The sequence below is a fragment of the Rutidosis leptorrhynchoides genome, chromosome 1 (genome assembly GCF_046630445.1).
Source record: "Rutidosis leptorrhynchoides isolate AG116_Rl617_1_P2 chromosome 1, CSIRO_AGI_Rlap_v1, whole genome shotgun sequence".
Lineage (NCBI taxonomy): Eukaryota > Viridiplantae > Streptophyta > Magnoliopsida > Asterales > Asteraceae > Rutidosis > Rutidosis leptorrhynchoides.
In genome coordinates this window covers 177,752,295-177,771,052 of record NC_092333.1, presented here as the reverse complement: position 1 = coordinate 177,771,052, position 18,758 = coordinate 177,752,295, and positions in this window count along the sequence as shown.

The following is an 18,758-nucleotide window of genomic DNA, read 5'->3' as shown; positions in this document are numbered from 1 at the left end:
CTTATATGTAGGGATGTACATACTACTAGTCAGATTCGTGATATCCCCTTCTGATGGAGGTTGGGCAACAACCGGAGATGTCGCCGGCGAAGTTTCTTTCGAAGTATCTGCCTCCATGACTTTAGTCTCATGGGACTCTGACAAAGTAGTAGAACTACCTGTCGGTTTTGATCTCGCAGAGATATTGCTATCTCCGACTCCTGAAATCATTGATATACCATGAGGTGGTACATCTCTTTTAGTTAACGACTCTTCCTCCAAACCCTGAGATTCAGAATCTAGAAGAGAAGTGGTTTAAACCAATCGATCACTTTCATGAACCAAGGGATCAGTCTGCTGGAAGTCTGATAAATATCCCGAAGGATTGTCATGTTGACTCGTTTCCATGGGACGCGGCAGATCTCCCTCATCAAGATAAGCCGGACCTCGAGAACCTGTTGTACGTTGAGGCACAGGAGGATTTCCAGCCGATACGCAGGTTGCCTTTTCAAGACTTTTCAGCTCCCCTTCGGCCGTTCTGGACTTCAATGATTGAGTTTCCTCAATCGATTGAGTCAACGCAGTCTTCCTCGACTTTACTACAGAGGAAGACTTTACTTCCTTAGATGTCGAAGCATCTTGCTGTGTAAGATTTATTATTAAGTCATGTTTAGATTGGAAGGGCTTAGTGGTCTTTTTACCATCCTTGCGTTTAGATCTCTTACCTACCGAAGCTTGCGCTTCATTTAGCGTAGGGCTTACTGTTATTATTGGATGTGATACGGAGATGGGTGAGGGTGACCTAATCGGCTCTAGGTCTTGGTCCGTATCACCAACGGTTGGAGTAACTGTTTGGCGGACGATGGGTGTCGAAGTCCTAGATCTAGTTACTCGTTGGGTTGGCGGAGTCTGAATCATCTCATCAGGTATAAATCGAGTTCTCTTAGGAGAATGTTCAGGAGATGACTCAGTTGCTGAAGAATCAGTGTCACTGCTCACTTTGGGTGTTGTTGAAAGGGTTGGTTCAATCCTAGGTGAACTAGGCTCCCTGATCCTCACGGGTTGAGCTTGGTGTGCTACCCTAGAACGATTGAGGTTCACCCTAAGTGGAGGATTAGCTGGCCCGGGTGGTTGTACTACAGGTTCCTCTACAACCTCTGGGCTGGAACCGTGGCGGTTTCAACTTGTTCTTGTTGTGCCGGGTTCGGAAGAGGTATTCCTACAGCCTCAAAATAAGAACGCATTCGAACGTCTTGGGGTGCAGCTAGCCCCACAAGCCAATTTGGAATCGGCGCAGTGAATTGATTGTCAGATACCATTGGGGTATTCATCTTCAGCTCCCCAAATCTTTTCATCTGTAATCCATGTGTACCTGGAACAAATATATTTGCATTTCTGCAAGCAGTGATAGCATCATGGATAAAGATATAGAAAAACCTTTCATAAGGGATGTATGAACTCCTTGGCTTATCAACTTGAGCCTGAACCAAATCCCATAATAATTCTGCATAATCAGGAGTCTCTACTCTTGTGAAAGAGTAGAACAATCTCAGCATTGGCACAGTTAGGCTTTCGGATCCACTCATGGTCATCAGCAAGCATCTATTGATGATTGAGAAGATCACATACCACCTTGAGTGCAGGTATTTCTTCTGAAACTTACCTGGTGGAACATTGTTTGCTCCAACATAACCAAGATCAAAGATTGATGACATCATTTGCTGAGTAGCAGGGAAAGTAGGAGCATTCTGTACAAGAGAAAGCCTAAAGATCCTCTTAAAATCAGCCTAAGTGATACTCCTCATCCCTTGAACTCCTCTTAGCTCAAACTTAAATCGAGCTTGTGTACCCTCTGGATTTGCAGCAGTAGGTTGTGTAGCTTCCACAAACCTAATGGTTCTATTGAGTAGATCCAGATCTGTCACAGGTACACTGACAGTTGAGCTTAGAGCAGGCCATAGTGTATGCCTCTCTAGTATTGCAGTCCAGTAATTGCAAGGAATGTTGGTTTCAGAGTTGATGAAGTGATTGTTCGCCATTTAGCTGTATAAATAAGAAATAGAAGACCACAAGATATTTAACATAAAGCACATATCTCTATTCTTATTTGCCTTTGAAATCCTTTGTATTTTTCAAATTTTACAATTTTTATGATTTTTCTAAGTTATAAAAAATCATTTATTCCAAATATGAACAAGTAATTGACAAACATGACATTCATATGATATTCATTACAGTATAAAGTCATCATGCAAAGTCAATTATATAACACAAAGAATCAGAACAACACTTAGTCAATTTTAAGCACAAATCAAGCAGATTCGGTATTCATGAAAACTTGAGATTCTATAACCAAATAAGCTTGAGTTTTCATACCAAAGACTTAAATAAAGCATGCAAGATTTATCAAGTTGAAAATCTCAAATTTTGAAAGTACCAAATAGCAGACTCGGTATAATGCCAAGAACAGATTCGGTATCTTCAAAAATCACATATTATTACCCAAACATGCATATTCAGTCTTATATCATGCAAAAACATAGTCACAATCAATTAACAACTCAAACAAATCAGAAAAACATGTTAATGACTTAAACAGACTCGGTACTGTAGCAAGAACACATTCGGTATGTACAGAATCTATCAAATACTCAATTAAATATGTAATCAGACTCGGTCAATTGATAGATCAACTAATTTAGCATGGATTTGACAAAATTTCATGTTAATCAACCAAATCAGATGAGTTTAATCAAAGAATTAAGAAATACGACTCAGATTCAGTATAAGCAACATTTTTCAAAATTAAGTGTCACAATCATGTTATTTGCTTAATTTTCTGGTTTATAAATGTTCAATTATCTCAGATCTACAACATGTGATACTTAAATTCAATTAAAACAAGAATATACCAAAGATTTGAAGATACAGAGAGACGGATTCGGTAGATTAGGCAGACTCGGTAGTTTAGATCAGATTCGGTATGCAATTAGGTAAAAGTAAAAGAAAGTTTGACTTTGACCCTACTATTTATAGATACCGAATATTTTGAAGACATGGGCTTTACCGATTGGGCCTTACTTACCGAATGCAGTCCATTTTCATATTTAGACACATTGCACTTCAAACTTTGACAAATCTTTATCAAAAATCATTCAATATTATCACTTTTTTGATGAAAAACATTTCTGAGACAATTATTGAAAATTTTGAACTTACCGAATATGTACTGTTGGTTGTCAGATTCGGTATAATGCTAAAATTGGCATTTATTCATTTAAATTCAAATCTTTTTGGATTTTATCTTTTCCAATTTTTATGAATTTTATCAAAACAAGATTTGTACTTAGAAAATTTTGAATTATATACAAAGTATAAATCTTCAGTGATACCAATTGTTAAAACAGGTTGCATACTGAGATGTATACAAGCCTTAGTGAATTATTTCAGATAAAAAACAAAGAATTTATAAAATTCACTTTTGAAAAACAATTTTCTTTTCATTTTCTCCCTTTTTCTCCCCCTCAAAATGTGATATACAAGAAAGTAAATCACCATTTTGATATATTCCGAAGAAAATGAGTTAACTCCCCCCTGAAATATGATATCAATGAGTTACCTCCCCTTTTTGTAACCATTGAAAGTTAATCCCAGTAAGTTAACAGAATTCTAAAAGTAAGGCTCCCCCTTGAAAGATGTTATCTAAAGCATATGAAATCAGTTGCTTCCCCTAGAAAGTATCACTCCCCCTAAACACAATATCCCAAGTATAAGTCCCAACAGATCTAAGGAATATCAAGCACTATACTCTACCATGCCAATCTCTTTGATCAAGAACTTTAACCTAAGTTCATCTAACGGCTTAGTGAACACGTCAGCTAATTGCACTTTGGTAGGCATAAAGTATAACTCTACATCCCCTTTTTCTACATGGTCCTTAATGAAATGATAACGAATATCAATGTGTTTAGTCTTAGAATACTGGACTGGGTTGCTCGTAATTGCAATAGCACTTTGTGAATCACAGTAAATTGGGGTCTTAGAAATCTAAAAGCCATAGTCCAAAAGTTGAGTTTGCATCCACAAAACTTGTGAACAACAGTGAGCTGTAGCAATGTACTCAGACTCAGCTGTTGATAAAGACACACAGTTTTGTTTTTTGGATGACCAACCAACTAGCCTATTCCCCAACATCTGAATTGATCCAGATGTGCTTTTTCTATCAACATGGCAACCGCCATGATCCGCATCAGTATAAGCAGTGAGATTGAAATCGGATCCATGAGGATACCAGATCCCAAGGTTAGGTGTACCTTTAAGGTACTGAAAAATCCTAACAACCGCATTGGAGTGAGATTTCTTAGGGTTGGACTGAAAGCGGGCACAGACAGTTACACCAAGTGTAATGTCTGATCGACTTGCATTTAGATACATTAAAGAACCAACCATGCTTCGATAAAGCGTAACGTCAAAGGGTTCCCCATTAGCATCAGTATCCAGTAAATCCTCATTGGGGTTGTCATTGGTTTTAAATCAGTCATTTTAAAACGTTTTAGCATATCATTGATATACTTTGTTTGACTAATAAAAATCCCATTTGGTAATTGTTTTACTTGTAACCCCAAGAAGAAATTTAACTGGTCAAGCATGCTCATTTCGAATTTGTTGGCCATAAGGTCACCAAATTCTTTGCATAAGGCCGGGGATGTGGAACCAAAAATAATATCATCAACGTAAATTTGAACCAAGAGAATGTGACCGTGGTTTTTACGGATGAATAGCGTTGTATCAATCGTTCCACGAGAGAAGCCATTGTCCAGCAAATACTTTGTTAAGGTCTCGTACCATGCATGCGGTGCGTGCTTCAGACTATATAAAGCTTTCTCCAAGTAGTAGACATGGTTTGGATGAATGGGATTGGTTGATCAACATAAACTTCCTCTTAAAGATGACCGTTCAGAAAAGCAGTTTTGACATCCATTTGAAACACCATGAACTTCATATGAGAAGCAAATGCCAGGAAAAGACGAATAGCCTCAATCCTAGCAACCGGAGCAAACATTTCGTCATAATCAATACCCTCTTGTTGTCAATATCCCTTGGCCACAAGACGTGCCTTGTTTCGAACCACAATTCCATTAGAATCCGTATTGTTCTTAAAAATCCACTTAACCCCTATTGGTCGTTGACCCGTTGGTCTTGGAACTAATCGCCATACTTTCAAACGATCAAATTGACTGATCTCTTCTTGCATTGCTACTACCCAGTTCGGATCTAGTAAAGCTTGAGCAACCATTGTTGGTTCAATCTTACTAAGAAAGGCAGTGTATAAACACATATTCCGAGTCGCCCTTCGAGTTGAGACTGGAGCAGATGCATCACCAATGATAAGATCAATTAGATGACTTTTAGTCCATCGATTGTTATATGGAAGAGGTTGTACATCAGTGGTATCCATTGAAACATCAACCGTTGTTGACGTTGAGCCTTGATCCATTTGATCTGATGTAATACCATCTAATGGATTCAACTGAGTAGCTGTAGAAACAACTGGAGTTGTATCAACGATGAATCTTGAATTGGTTCAAGATTATCTGTATCTGGAGGAAGAAGGGAGGATGAAGAAGCAACGGGTGAATCAGTTGGTGTTGTATCTTCATTGAAAAGACTTGATTGAGTCTCTACAGTAGTTGACTGTGATGGTGTAACCAGTACGATTTGAACATTTGGATTCCATTGAGGAGCATAAAGACTATCAAACAAGACATCTAGTTCCTCTGTTGTTACCGTAGGAACACCCTTCTTCAAGAAAATTGAGTTTTGCATAGAAGAAGTAATAGAAAGGTTAGGATCGGGTTTTGAACTGAGTTGTTCAAAAGCCATTCTCGATAATTCATCGAACCATACATTATTACTTTCCTTAATCGTCTTTTTCCGTTTGTGATAAACACGATAGGCAACTTTGTTCGAAGAATAACCAAGAAATATGGCCTGATCGCCATGAGGATCAAACTTTCTGAGGCTGTTAAAATCGTTAAGCACATAGCATATACAACCAAAGACACATAAATATTTGACATTCGGGCATCTACCATATAGTAACTCAAAAGGAGCTTTATCAAAATGTTTATTAATGATGCAGCGATTTTGGGTATAACATACAGTAGAAATGGCTTCCCCCCACATTTTCGGAGGTAGTTTAGAGTAAGCAAGCATCGTTCGAGCTGCTTCGCACAATGTACGATTACGTCGTTCGACTACTCCATTCTGTTGAGGGGTTCGTGCAGCAGAGAACTGATGTTCAATGCCTTGGTCTTTCAAATAACTATCAAGCAGGTCATTCTTAAATTCCGTCCCATTATCAGTTCGAATACTCTTAACATGTTTGTTAAAAGAGCGTTGAGTCTTTTTAATGAACTCAATGATAATGGCGGGGGTTTCTGACTTTGTTCGTAGAAGGAAAATCCATGTAAATCGGGTATAATCGGGTATAATCATCAACAATGACAAGCACATGTTTCCGGCCACCAAGACTAGAAATCCTCATGGGTCCACATAAGTCCATATGCAATAATTGTAAGGACGATGAAGTACTGGGGTGTTGCTTAAGCAGATGATTAGTCCGTTTCAGCTTACCCATTACACATGATGGACACATATGATGCTTATCATATTGAAAGTTTGGAATACCATCAACTAAGTCTTTAGAGACGAGTCGATTAATACCCTTGTAATTCAGGTGAGATATCCGGTGATGCCATAACCATGAATTTTTCTTTGTTGAACGAGTGACCAAATACATGGTTCCATGTGATGGTGCATCATTGAGGTCAATAGTATAAAGTGAAGCACAACGTTTACCAACAAGGAGATCGTTTCCATCGGTGGATTGCACCGAGCATTGACGACGTTCAAACAAAACCTTGAGATCTCCGTTACAAAATTGGATGACACTAAATAAACTGCACCCCAAACCCTCAACATATGAGACCCGTTTGATCGTTATTCCATTTTTCACAAAATCTCCATAACCCGTTATTCCTGCAATCTCATCATTTCCAAAAGTAACCGTTCCTAGGAATTTGTCAACGAAATTAACAAGCAAGGATTTATCGCCCGTCATGTATCGAGAGCAACCGGAATCGATATACCAAACACAGACGTCAAAACCCTGTAAACGTTAATTCCCTAGAGTTTATGTACCCAAAGTTGCTTGGGCCCTTTAAGGTTAGTACCAACAATAAACTTTGGATCAACAATGAGATAATCACGTAAAGCATCATGCAATTTAGACAATAAAGCATCATTTAAAACCACATTACATGAAGCATCATACGCAATATCAAGTTTTACATCGTTATCAGAAGTCTTAACACACAACTTATTCCAAGTAGATGTTTTGTTCACAGACGAAAATCGAAAAACATGAGATGATTTCCTAGGTCGACTAGCAGATTTCTTTGGTTTAGTTGCTACTTTCTTAGTCGTGGACTTAGGAATCCATACAGACTTGTAAGTCAAATTTGGATTATAACCTGTGACACGAAAAACACCTATGTTAGTTAGACATCCAAACTTTTCAGTTGACACATGAGATGATTGATTTCGCAAAATTTTCAATTTGATTTTACGTTCCTTTGCATCATACTCACTCAAATCGGGTTTTAGACTCATGTGTTGTGTTGACTTGACTGATTTCGGTAAAAGACTTCCCTTTGATTGATTTGACATTGGAATCATAGGAATCTTTTCAGTTAACACAGAACCATTTTGAGAATGAACTTTCTTGACAACAAATTGTGTTGAAGGTGCAACTTTTAAAACACGTTTACCAAATTGAGAACGTAATGGGTTTTTAAGAATAGTAATGGGTTTTGCATCCGTAGATGTTGTTGTTCCCTTCCCCTTCTTATAAATCCCACCAACACATTCAGACACATTGGTTTCAACAGTAGATGATTGCTTAAGTGTGTTAGCCTATTTCAGTTGAATTATTTTTTGTTTTAAGCTCTTAATTTCAAGACATAATTCCTCTGCAGAAACAAGCACTTCACCTTCCGTAAAATCATAAGTACATTTTTTCTTAGGAAGTGGAGGCAATTTATCACACAAAGCAAGCATTTGTTCTAATGATTGACACATAAGTTGCAAATCAACATTTTCCTTTTCAACTATACCTAATATACGTTTCAAGTTTCGTACAACATGTATGTTTTCATAAAATTCATTAATTGTTGTGTTAAAGTCTATCACGTTTTTAACATTTGGTTCATCTCGAGGTTCTACCTTTACATCAGGTTGGCCTAGGGATTCTGTCTCAAAGAAGACAGTTAGTTCATGTGCTAGGTCTTCACAGAAAACATTATCAGAACATGCAGGTAAAGCCGGTAGAATTGGTTTCACATCAAAAGTTGGTTCATCAAACACCTCATCTATGGCAATAATGCTAGAACTAGGTTTGTTAAACACTTCATTCTCAAGCATTAAAATATATTTCTCTAGCATGAGTGTTGGGATATAAACCAGTCTACGCTTAGGCACATAATTTTCACGTTGCATATTCTTTTCAGTTTCAACAAGTTCCTTCAAGAAATCAGGATTTAATTTACCCATTTTAGCATTGATTTTCTCATACATTAAGCTAATTTGATGGTATTTCCTAGATTTGTGATTAACAATAATATCATCAAAATCAGCATCAGAAGCATGCACAAAATGATATGGTAAACCAGCTTGAAAGTAATCAGAATGATATAATCTCGGAATCTTTTTGGAAGCATTTTCTAATATCTTAGGATCTTCATAACCCAACCCCCACTTGTCACCATGAATTGTTTTTGGTCTATTCATGAAAATAGTTTGTTTTGAAAGTTCCATATTCATGATAGCTTTGGATTGATCTGTTCGATAGAGTTTTTCCTCATATCGAGCAAGTTGTGCTTTCATTTGAAAAGACTCTTTTGACAACGAAGAGATTTCAGAGTTCTTTTCAATTATGGTGTTTTCTAATTGAATAATTTTCTTGTTTAGCTTTGAAAGTGTGGGTTCATGTTGAGTTTTCAAATCAGAAAGATCTTTTTCTAGAAATTGAACTTTTTCTGCAAGTCGTTCCGGTTTTAGACGATAATCTGTCCTTTCGACCTTAATCGGATGAATTGATTTTTTAAGATCTTCCAACTCAGTTTTCGTGGAGCTAAGTTGGACAGTCAATCTTTGCAATTCCGATTGTAATTTAGATGAAGATGGTTTAGTCTCAAAAAGTTTGATTTTATCTTTTAAAACCTTGTTTTCAGATTTTAAATCTTTGACTTCTTTTGACACTGAGACCAAATTCTTCATCATGCCATTTTGCACTTTGATAAAATCAGGTGGAATTTCAGATGATTGTACCTCATCATCATCAGATACTGAGTCAGAATTCTCCATTGCTTCCGTAGCTTTGATGAGCTTAGTCGCCTTGCATACATTTGCATGTTCAACCTCTGAATCTGAATCGTCAGTCCAGTTAAACCAAGTATCATCAACTGGTTTCAGCTCTCCCCCAGTTTCTACAATCTTAGCCATCAACATTTTCTTCTTGTAGTAAGTTGCATCCTTCTTCTTAGGCATCTTGCACTCACGAGAGTAATGACCAGCTTTGCCACAATTGAAACAGATTGAATCATCCTTCTTGGAATCATCGGCACGTTGTTGTTGTTTTGATTGATCAGCTTTCTTGTAGTACGAGGAAGACGATGAATTCTTGCGTTGATTGCTTGATTTGCCTTTGAACTTGTATTTGTTCAAGGCTTTTGTGAACATGGTTGCCATCTTGACTAATTCAAGGTGAGAATCATCAACATCAAATAGATTCAACTCTTCACAATCAGTTGATTCTTCAGCAAGCACTTTCTTGGACAAGCTTTTGGAAGTCGTAAATGATTTGCTCTTCTTTTTGGCAACGAGAGCAAGATGTTCACTTGGAGATGACTCTTTCCTTCCTTCTTGAAGTTTAGACACTTCAGGTTGGTAATGCATAAGAACTCCAACAAGCTCATGAATAGTCAGCTTGTCAATCTCTTTGGTCGATCGAACAATGGTTCCATAAGGAAGCCAATCAACATTGAGCTTTTTGAGAAATTTCATGTTGACTTCAGCATTTACTTTTATGATCTTGCACCTTTTCAACTCATTGAGAACACCATTGAAATGACGGTAGGTATCCTTGAGTGGTTCATCAGGTTCCTGCGTGAAATCTTCATAAAATCTCAGAGCCTTATTCAGTTTAGTAACATCTGACATGTCATAACCTTCTTGCTGTCGTTTGATCTCATCCCATATATCTTTTGCTGTTGTGTTGCTATCAACATTTTCAAATAACTCATACGGAATAGCTTGCATAACAATGTTCTTTGCCTCTATGTCACCCTGAGCTCTCTCACGTTTATCACCAGAAAGTTCATTGACTGGAATTGGCATACCAGTATCTGAATGATAATCTACAACTGGACCATCTCTCAGAGAAGCCCATATGTACTTTGCTTTCTCACCCTTGTAGTCTATGTACTGAGTGATACAGTGAAGCCACTGAGTGTACTTGCCATCAAACAACACTGGAGGACGGGAATCTGATCTAATAATCAAAGTATCTTGAGTAGACATCTTGAAAATGAGGTAGATTCGGTAAAGATTCGGTATTACTCAAATCTAAGATGAAAAATCACAACAATCTAACACAAATGTCAGATTCAGTAACTGATTCGGTACTGTAGCAGATTCGGTACAGATTCTGTACTGTAGCGGAATCGGTAAACCAGATTCTGTATCAGAAACTGATCAGAAATACAAGTAACACACCCAGATTCAGTATAGATTCAGTAACCACAAGATTTGTAGCCTGAGAACACTTAAAACCAATGAATTAAGTGATATCGAGATCCTGATTCGGCATCTGACTCGGTAGTCAGATTCTGTATGAATTTGAATTCAAACACAATTCAATTCCTTTGAATTAGATTCTGTAACCTTGCTGGACAAGGAAACAAGTTAGTATCACACAAAATATCAAAGATACCGAATGTATAGGATACCGAATGTCAACTGTAGCAGTTGACAATACTGAGTCTAAGTATGAAAACTTTGAATTCAAACGAATCCTTTCTCAAATCACACCAATTAGCTAAGTATGACCAAACCAAATGTGATAGAATCACAAACACACCACAATCTGTAACACTGATTGAGAATTAATAACTTTAAAGCAGATTCGGTATGGAAGTTACGATACCAAATGTGTATCAAATCTTCAAAACTTGAAGAATTGATGAAATTAAACCATCAGAAATGTGATTAAACACCTCACGATCACAACTGAAACCTCAAATCTTTACTTAACTACAGAATCAAGCTGTAATTGATGAATACCGAGAGTTTTAGCCAAGAACTCTAAAAATCAACTTGATTCTCCATAATTGATGTTAAAAAAGCTGTAATGATGATTAAAACTCTTTCTAATCAACCTAATACATCTTCGCTGAACTTATCAAAGGAATCTGAACGTCAGATTATCAGATTCGATTATACCGAATCTGATTCAATATACCGAGAGTGCTCAGATTCTGTAATCTTCAATCTCTGGATCGATCTAGTAATGTAATATCACTCCCTGGAAGCTCTGATACCAAATGATAGGTCAGATCATGTTGAGATTAAAAGAAAAGACAAGTTAGAATGAGATTTGGTAAGTGTGAAGGAGATTCGGTATTAGAGAGAATTAACAAGATTTACATTCCACAGCTTCTAGAACTCAGTTACAATACAATGGCTATCTAATTAAGACTACTTAGGTTCCTTATATAGCCCTCTTCTAAGGAACCATCAATTAAACTTATTTCACATTAACACTATACAACTTCGGGGTCCTAACAATGTTAATTTGTGTTGTGAAACTTGTATTATGGCGAAAAGCCACTGGAGTACTTTTAAAACTTCTAATACTCGGAAGAATGTATCTTTTGCTTCAATTCATTCTGATGTTTGGGGACCGGCTCCGATTAATGGGGGAAAATTTTAAATATTTCGTTACATTTATTGATGATTGTACTCGGATGACATGGATTTACCTTTTAACAAACAAATCAGAAGTATTTGAAAAATTTTGTCATTTTTATAAAAGGGTTCAAACCCAATTTAACAAGAGTATACAAGTTTTACGATTTGATAATGGGGAGAATTTATTAATACATCCATGAAACTTTTTTACGAAGAAAAAGGGACTATTCATTAAACAACATGTGCTCATACCTCGGAACAAAACGGTGTAGCCGAACGAAAAAATTGAATACTTCTAGAAATGACTAGAGCTTTAATAATTGAATCTAAGGTTCCGAAAAGCTTCTGACCTGAAGCACTTGCTACTACAACCTTCCTTATAAACCGATTACCCACTAAGATTCTTGGTACAAAAACCCCTCGGGATATGTTATCCCAATTTTTTATTCTTCCGTCCTCACTTAACCTTGAACCTCGAATTTTTGGGTGCTCGATCTTTGTCCATGTTCCAAAACATAAGCGTACAAAACTTGATCCATGTGCCAAAAAGAGTGTTATGGTAGGATATGGTGTCAACCAAAAAGGGTATCGATGCTATAATCTCAAAAGACGGAACATCATTACTACAATGAACTGTGATTTTATTGAAACTGAATATTTTTACAATAACACCCAACTCACGAATGAGGGGGAGAATGATAGTAATGACACTCTAAGTTGGATGACATGGGTACTACCTCAAACACAAGACCCCGAACCAATACCGTATCCCGAGCTAATAGACCCCGAGCTAATACCAAACCCCGAACCAATACCAGATCCTGAACCAATACCAAACCCCGAACGTACAGAAACCATTTCACCAAATCATGAGACCACTGAAACCTCCTCGAATAATGATCATCAAACTCAAGAGGAACAAAGTGACTCAACTCCCAACGAAACCACCCAACACTATATCTTACCTCAAAGAATAAATAGAGGTATCCCACCAAAACGATATTCTCCAGAAAAAGAAGAACAGAGATCTAGATATCCTATGGCTAATATAGCACAAGGAAATATGTCAAAAGAAGCTCAACAATTTAACTCCGCAATTTACTCTGAAAATATCCCAACTACTGTTGAACAAGCTTTAAACTCAAAAAATGGAAAAAAGCAATGGAAGTTGAAATGGAAGCTTTGAATGATAATAACACTTGGGAAAAATGTGTCATACCTCAAGGAAAGAAACCAGTGGGGTGTCGATGGGTATTTACGATAAAACACAAACAAGATGGTACTATTGAAAGATATAAAGCTCGACTGGTTGCGAAAGGGTACACTCAGACATACGAGATTGATTATTCCGAAACTTTCTCACCAGTTGCAAAAATTGATACCATCAGAGTTCTTTATTGATTATTCCGAAACTTTCTCACCAGTTGCAAAAATTGATACCATCAGAGTTCTTTTCTCAATCGCTGCCAACAAAGAATGGCCACTGCATCAATTTGATGTAAAGAATGCATTCCTACATGGCGAACTAAAAGAAGAAGTCTATATGGAAGCACCACCTGGATTCGCCGACAACTTCAAAAACAGGGAAGTTTTTCGACTTAAACAGGCTTTATATGGGTTAAAACAATCTCCACATGCTTGGTTTGGGAGATTCACATTAGCTATGAAAAATTATGATTTTAAACAAAGTAATTCAGATCATACCCTATTTTTTAAACGAAGGAATAATCTTATCACATGCTTGATTATTTATGTTGATGACATGATAATTACCGAAAATGATAAAGAATAAATTTCAAAACTAAAAACAAATTTATTTAACGAATTTGAAATGAAAGATTTGGGCCGACTTAATTATTTTTTAGGAATTGAGATAATACGATCCCAACAGAGAATTTTTATCTGTCAAAAGAAGAACATTCTTGATTTTCTTGCAGAAACAGGGATGATCGATTGTAAACCAGCTGAAACTCCTATGATTCCAAACCAAAAGTTATACATGGAAGACGAAGTTGATCTTGCTAATAAAGGACGATATCAAAGACTTGTTGGAAAACTCATCTATCTTGCTCACACTCGACCTGATATAGCACATGCAGTTGGGGTTGTGAGTCAATTCATGCATCAACCAAAAGTTCATCATATGGAAGCAGTAATCAGGATCATCAGATATCTAAAGAAAACAGCGGATCATGGAGTTGTCTTTAAGAAGAATGGACATCTAGAAACCAGAATTTATACAGATGCTAGCTGGGCCGGAGAAAAAGGAGATGGAAGATCTACATCAAGATTTTTTACTGATGTGTGCAGCGGGGTGTACGAAATAGTATTAATTTTTACTACAAAATGCGACGAAATATTACACAAGTTTTATTTATTTATTTATCGAGTGGATATACCTAAACCTTGCTACAACACTTATAGGCAGTGTACCTAATCGTAGAGTAGTGTAGTTTTTAGTAAGTCCGGTTCGTTCCACAGGGAGCTGGTGAAGTTAACGCTATATTATTAAGTTTATTTGTAAAAATATATATATAAATAAGTAGTAGTATTATTATAAAATGGGGGTTTTACCGTTTAATGACCGGTTTGTCGATTTTAAGCGTAAAAATAAATGACAAAAATTAAAGTGCGTAAAATAAATTGCGATAAATAAAATGACAGAAAATAAAATGACAGAAAATAAAAGTGCGATGAAAAATACAATAAAACAATTATGCTTATTTAAACTTCTGTAACCATGATGTTTGACTTTTTGATTTTAATTAATTGTCCAATGGGTTAATTGTCCTTTGTCCTGGATTATTTGAAACCTATGTGGTTTTTGTCCAAAATAGTTCACCGGTCATAAATATAAAGTGCGAGTGTCCCCGTCAAATTACCCTTATACCCGAAGTCAAATATTCCAACTAATTAAGGATTTAAACTGTGACGCAGTTATCACTTCTGTCAACAATTACACCAGTTATCACTGTATGTAATCTACCCTTGTTTTGATTAGATATGAATATTAATTTACCCACTTGATCAGTTTGAATAATCAATTACCCAACCCGAATAATTAATTAAATGATTATAATAGATTCCATATGAACGTCACTAAATAGGACAACCATAATCATTATTAATTATTAGGATAATTAATTTGAAGATAGGTTCGACAGACTCCAATGAGTTGTCACTCAATTAGACAATACCCCCCCCCCCCCATCTATTAATAGTCAATAGTCCAATTTCCACAAGTGTCGGTCTTTTGCCCAAACCTTAATTATGGTACAAAGTTCAATAACCCCGTCTTAATATTTTAGCCCAACATCACGATTACTTCGGCTCAAATAAGCATAATAATAACTTAGTTACGAGACATTAAATTAAAAAGGAAGAACATAGCTTACAGTGGTGATTAATCGCGTAGCGTTACACGGACAGAGTTCCTACTTTAAAACCCGTAAAACATTTCTTACAATAACCCAATTATTATTAATCTTAAATTAAACTTAATATTATAAATATAAATATAAATTACATAAGAAAGAAAGAAGATTGAAAAAAAGGTGTATCTAAATCATCGATTTAGATGGCCTTTTATAGGCAAATGATAAATTGAAATTTTCACTTATGACCCCTGAACTATGCTCAATTAACAACTTTTTATTATTTAATATTATTCTTATTATGAATTATTTAAATATTATATTTTATTCTTGTGCATAGTTGACTTGTAATTTTTACACCGTTGCGTCGAGCGTTGAGAGTTGACTCATGTCCCGGTTCTGGATTTTCGAACGTCCTTTCGTACAATTTTATATCGTGTACTTTGCGTTTTGTAACTTGTACTCTTGTCATTTTTAGACGTTCCTCATCAATAATTTGAACCACTTTAATTGTATCTTGTACTTTTTAGCTTTTCGGACCTTTGTGTCTTCAATTCGTCGAATCTGCCTTTTGTCTTCGCACTTATTTAATATAAACGAATATTACTTGAAAATAGAACAATTGCAACTAAAATCTTGTCTTTCTTGAGGGATAATGCTATGAAATATATGTTCCTTTTTAGCCTTATCAATATCCCCACACTTGAGCGTTGCTTGTCCTCAAGCAATACAGTCTTGAAATAAGATAATACAAATCACACGAATCACTTCTTTATTCTTCACACTTTGTACATCAGTGATTTTGATAGAGCGGTATAAACAATGATAGTAACGATAGAACCATGGTTGAAGGTGGTTGTGCCATCCACAGTTGCCTCGGGTTCAGGTCAACGACACTTGCAATCAAATAGCCGATTTACTTTCGGTTTCCAAAGCAAAGTGCACATTTGAAAGGCGGTTTACAGTCCCACATGACTATAAAAATGTAGATCCTTAAGGAAATTGGATCTTTATGAAAACATTTGATCTTTTGAAAATTCAATCTAGATTTTACCCTAGATAAGTTTTCTGATTTGACCCACCATTCGTTGTTGCAAAATATATTTGTGGATCAATATTTTGGCTAAAAACTTTTAGGTTCGTGTAATCCACTGCTATCCCTGTATCGGAAAGCACACATCCAGTTTACTTGTTCCGTATACTACCTTTCGGTAAACTACCGTCCGGTTGTAAAGGAAAGCGATGAACAAGAAACTGTTAAGGCAATGTCCCGTGACATGCAGATGATTATGGTCTTTTAACGTGTCGGATGCTAGAACTATCCTTGGTAGGAGCAATAGTAAAGATCATCCTATGATTTTTCGGTCTGGCACAAGGTCCTGTCTCCGACCATTCTATGCAACCACCGTTCTTACGGTTGACACCCGATTTGGTTCAGGTGACCTAATGAATTCCAGGTGAATTCCTAGGATTTTACGTTCAATGGTAATGAACGCATTGAAAATGGGTTTTCAGAAAACAAATCGGTTTGTATTTTTGATCAAAATATTTTCTCGTTCAAGCTCGAGTTTAGATATCATTGAATTCCATGAGTTTGAATTCTCAATATTTAAGGTCAATCTCAAGGATTGAGTAATATCAGTCTTAAAAGCTGATTTTTAATCTTTAAGGAGATTATCCTTTCTGGGGATCTGATTCATTAGTCTTATCAAGCTAATTTTCACGGTGCCTCCCCATTGTACGAGATAAATCCTTCTCATGGTTAGGATAAATCTGACCACTTGGCGACCCTGTTTGATGCTGAGGTCCGTGGATTTCCTGCTGATTTTAGAGATGACTTTTCTAGATTTTTCGTCAACCTACAGCTGGTCTGGACGACAACTTCTTGACCTAAATCAAGAAGCGCGTGTCTTTTTCGGAAGACTTTACTTCCTTTTAATGATGGAATTGATTCATCGTGTAGATCCATCTCTTCTTTCAAAAGTATTACAATAAATCGGGTAAAACAGTTAATTTAGTCCAAAACAAAAGCACATGCAATAAACTTTACACAAACATGTGATAGATAGTTTTTAATTGAATAACTTGGTATATTCTCCCCACACTTAGTTTCTTTCTTTGCCTTTTTATTCTCCTTTATTCCATTTTAAATGAATTCAAGCGTTTTGGGTTGTTTCTCAATTTATGTCCTTTTTGAGGTAACAATAATTTCGGTATTATCACCTAGTTTTCACCGTTCATAAATATGTATAAACATGATTTTGACTTCATTTAATTGAAAATTTTTCAAATTTTCACAAAATTTGGCAAATAAATCAAGTATAAACCTGAGAGAATTTATAACCCTTCCCCACACTTAAGATCATGCAATGCCCTCATTTGCATGAAATCAGACTATAATTATAAATTCATGAGGGTGATTAGTGTAGAAAAGTGATTAGAAATACCGAGTTCGCAATCATATTGTTGTTATTTCACATTTGATCTTTCGCGTCTTGTTGTCAAAATTAGTACCTTTTGCTGAACTTAATGACAGTCTTTGAAAGTGCGCTGTTTTACCCTGTTTTGTATATAATAAAATACAAACATATATATATACATATTTTTGAAGTTTGGTATATAACCCCACGTTCAAAAAATTATAAAATATAATATTTTTTTGGCATACTTTATATCAATAAAATTAAAAATAATGATAACAAAATTTGTCGCCCCGCCCTAGGGTAAAGCAATTTCGACTCAACGACCTAGTCTTCAACTCACGACGAATTTTAAAAATCATATTTTTAAATTAATGAAATAAAGTAAATTTTTGATTTTAAAAACATAAATTAAAATGCATATTAATTTCATATAAAACCTAAAAAACAAAAAAAATCAGAATGGAGGGAGAAAACTAGTTCTTTAGTGTCTGCTAGCGGAAAAGACCAATCGGATTCCATTCTCGGAACTACACGAGAATAGAACAACTAACTCTAGATAGCATTCTCTTTTTAAAATATTTGAATCTCCTCACACTTAGGTAGTTGTGGTGTCTTCATTGTCAATTTCTTTTGGTCCATAATCAACTTGCATATCTGTGACTTTTTCTTTAAGCCAGTGCCCGGCTTCTTCCGTAATATCCCAAAATTCAACTAGCTTCGTCTTTTCTTTAGGCGACAGATTGGATACTAACCGGTTACATAACTTAAAGTTCCCCTTACTTTTAGCATCAATAACCCGTTTAAAAAGTTTCTTCATTGAACTGTTAATAACGGGGTCATTTAATTTCGTATCAACAATGGGGTTCCTTGTTATCAAGTTATCATTAGGTGTTACTTCATTTTCCCCACACTTAGGCGTTTTATTATTGCTAAGCACTACCGTTGGAGTTGG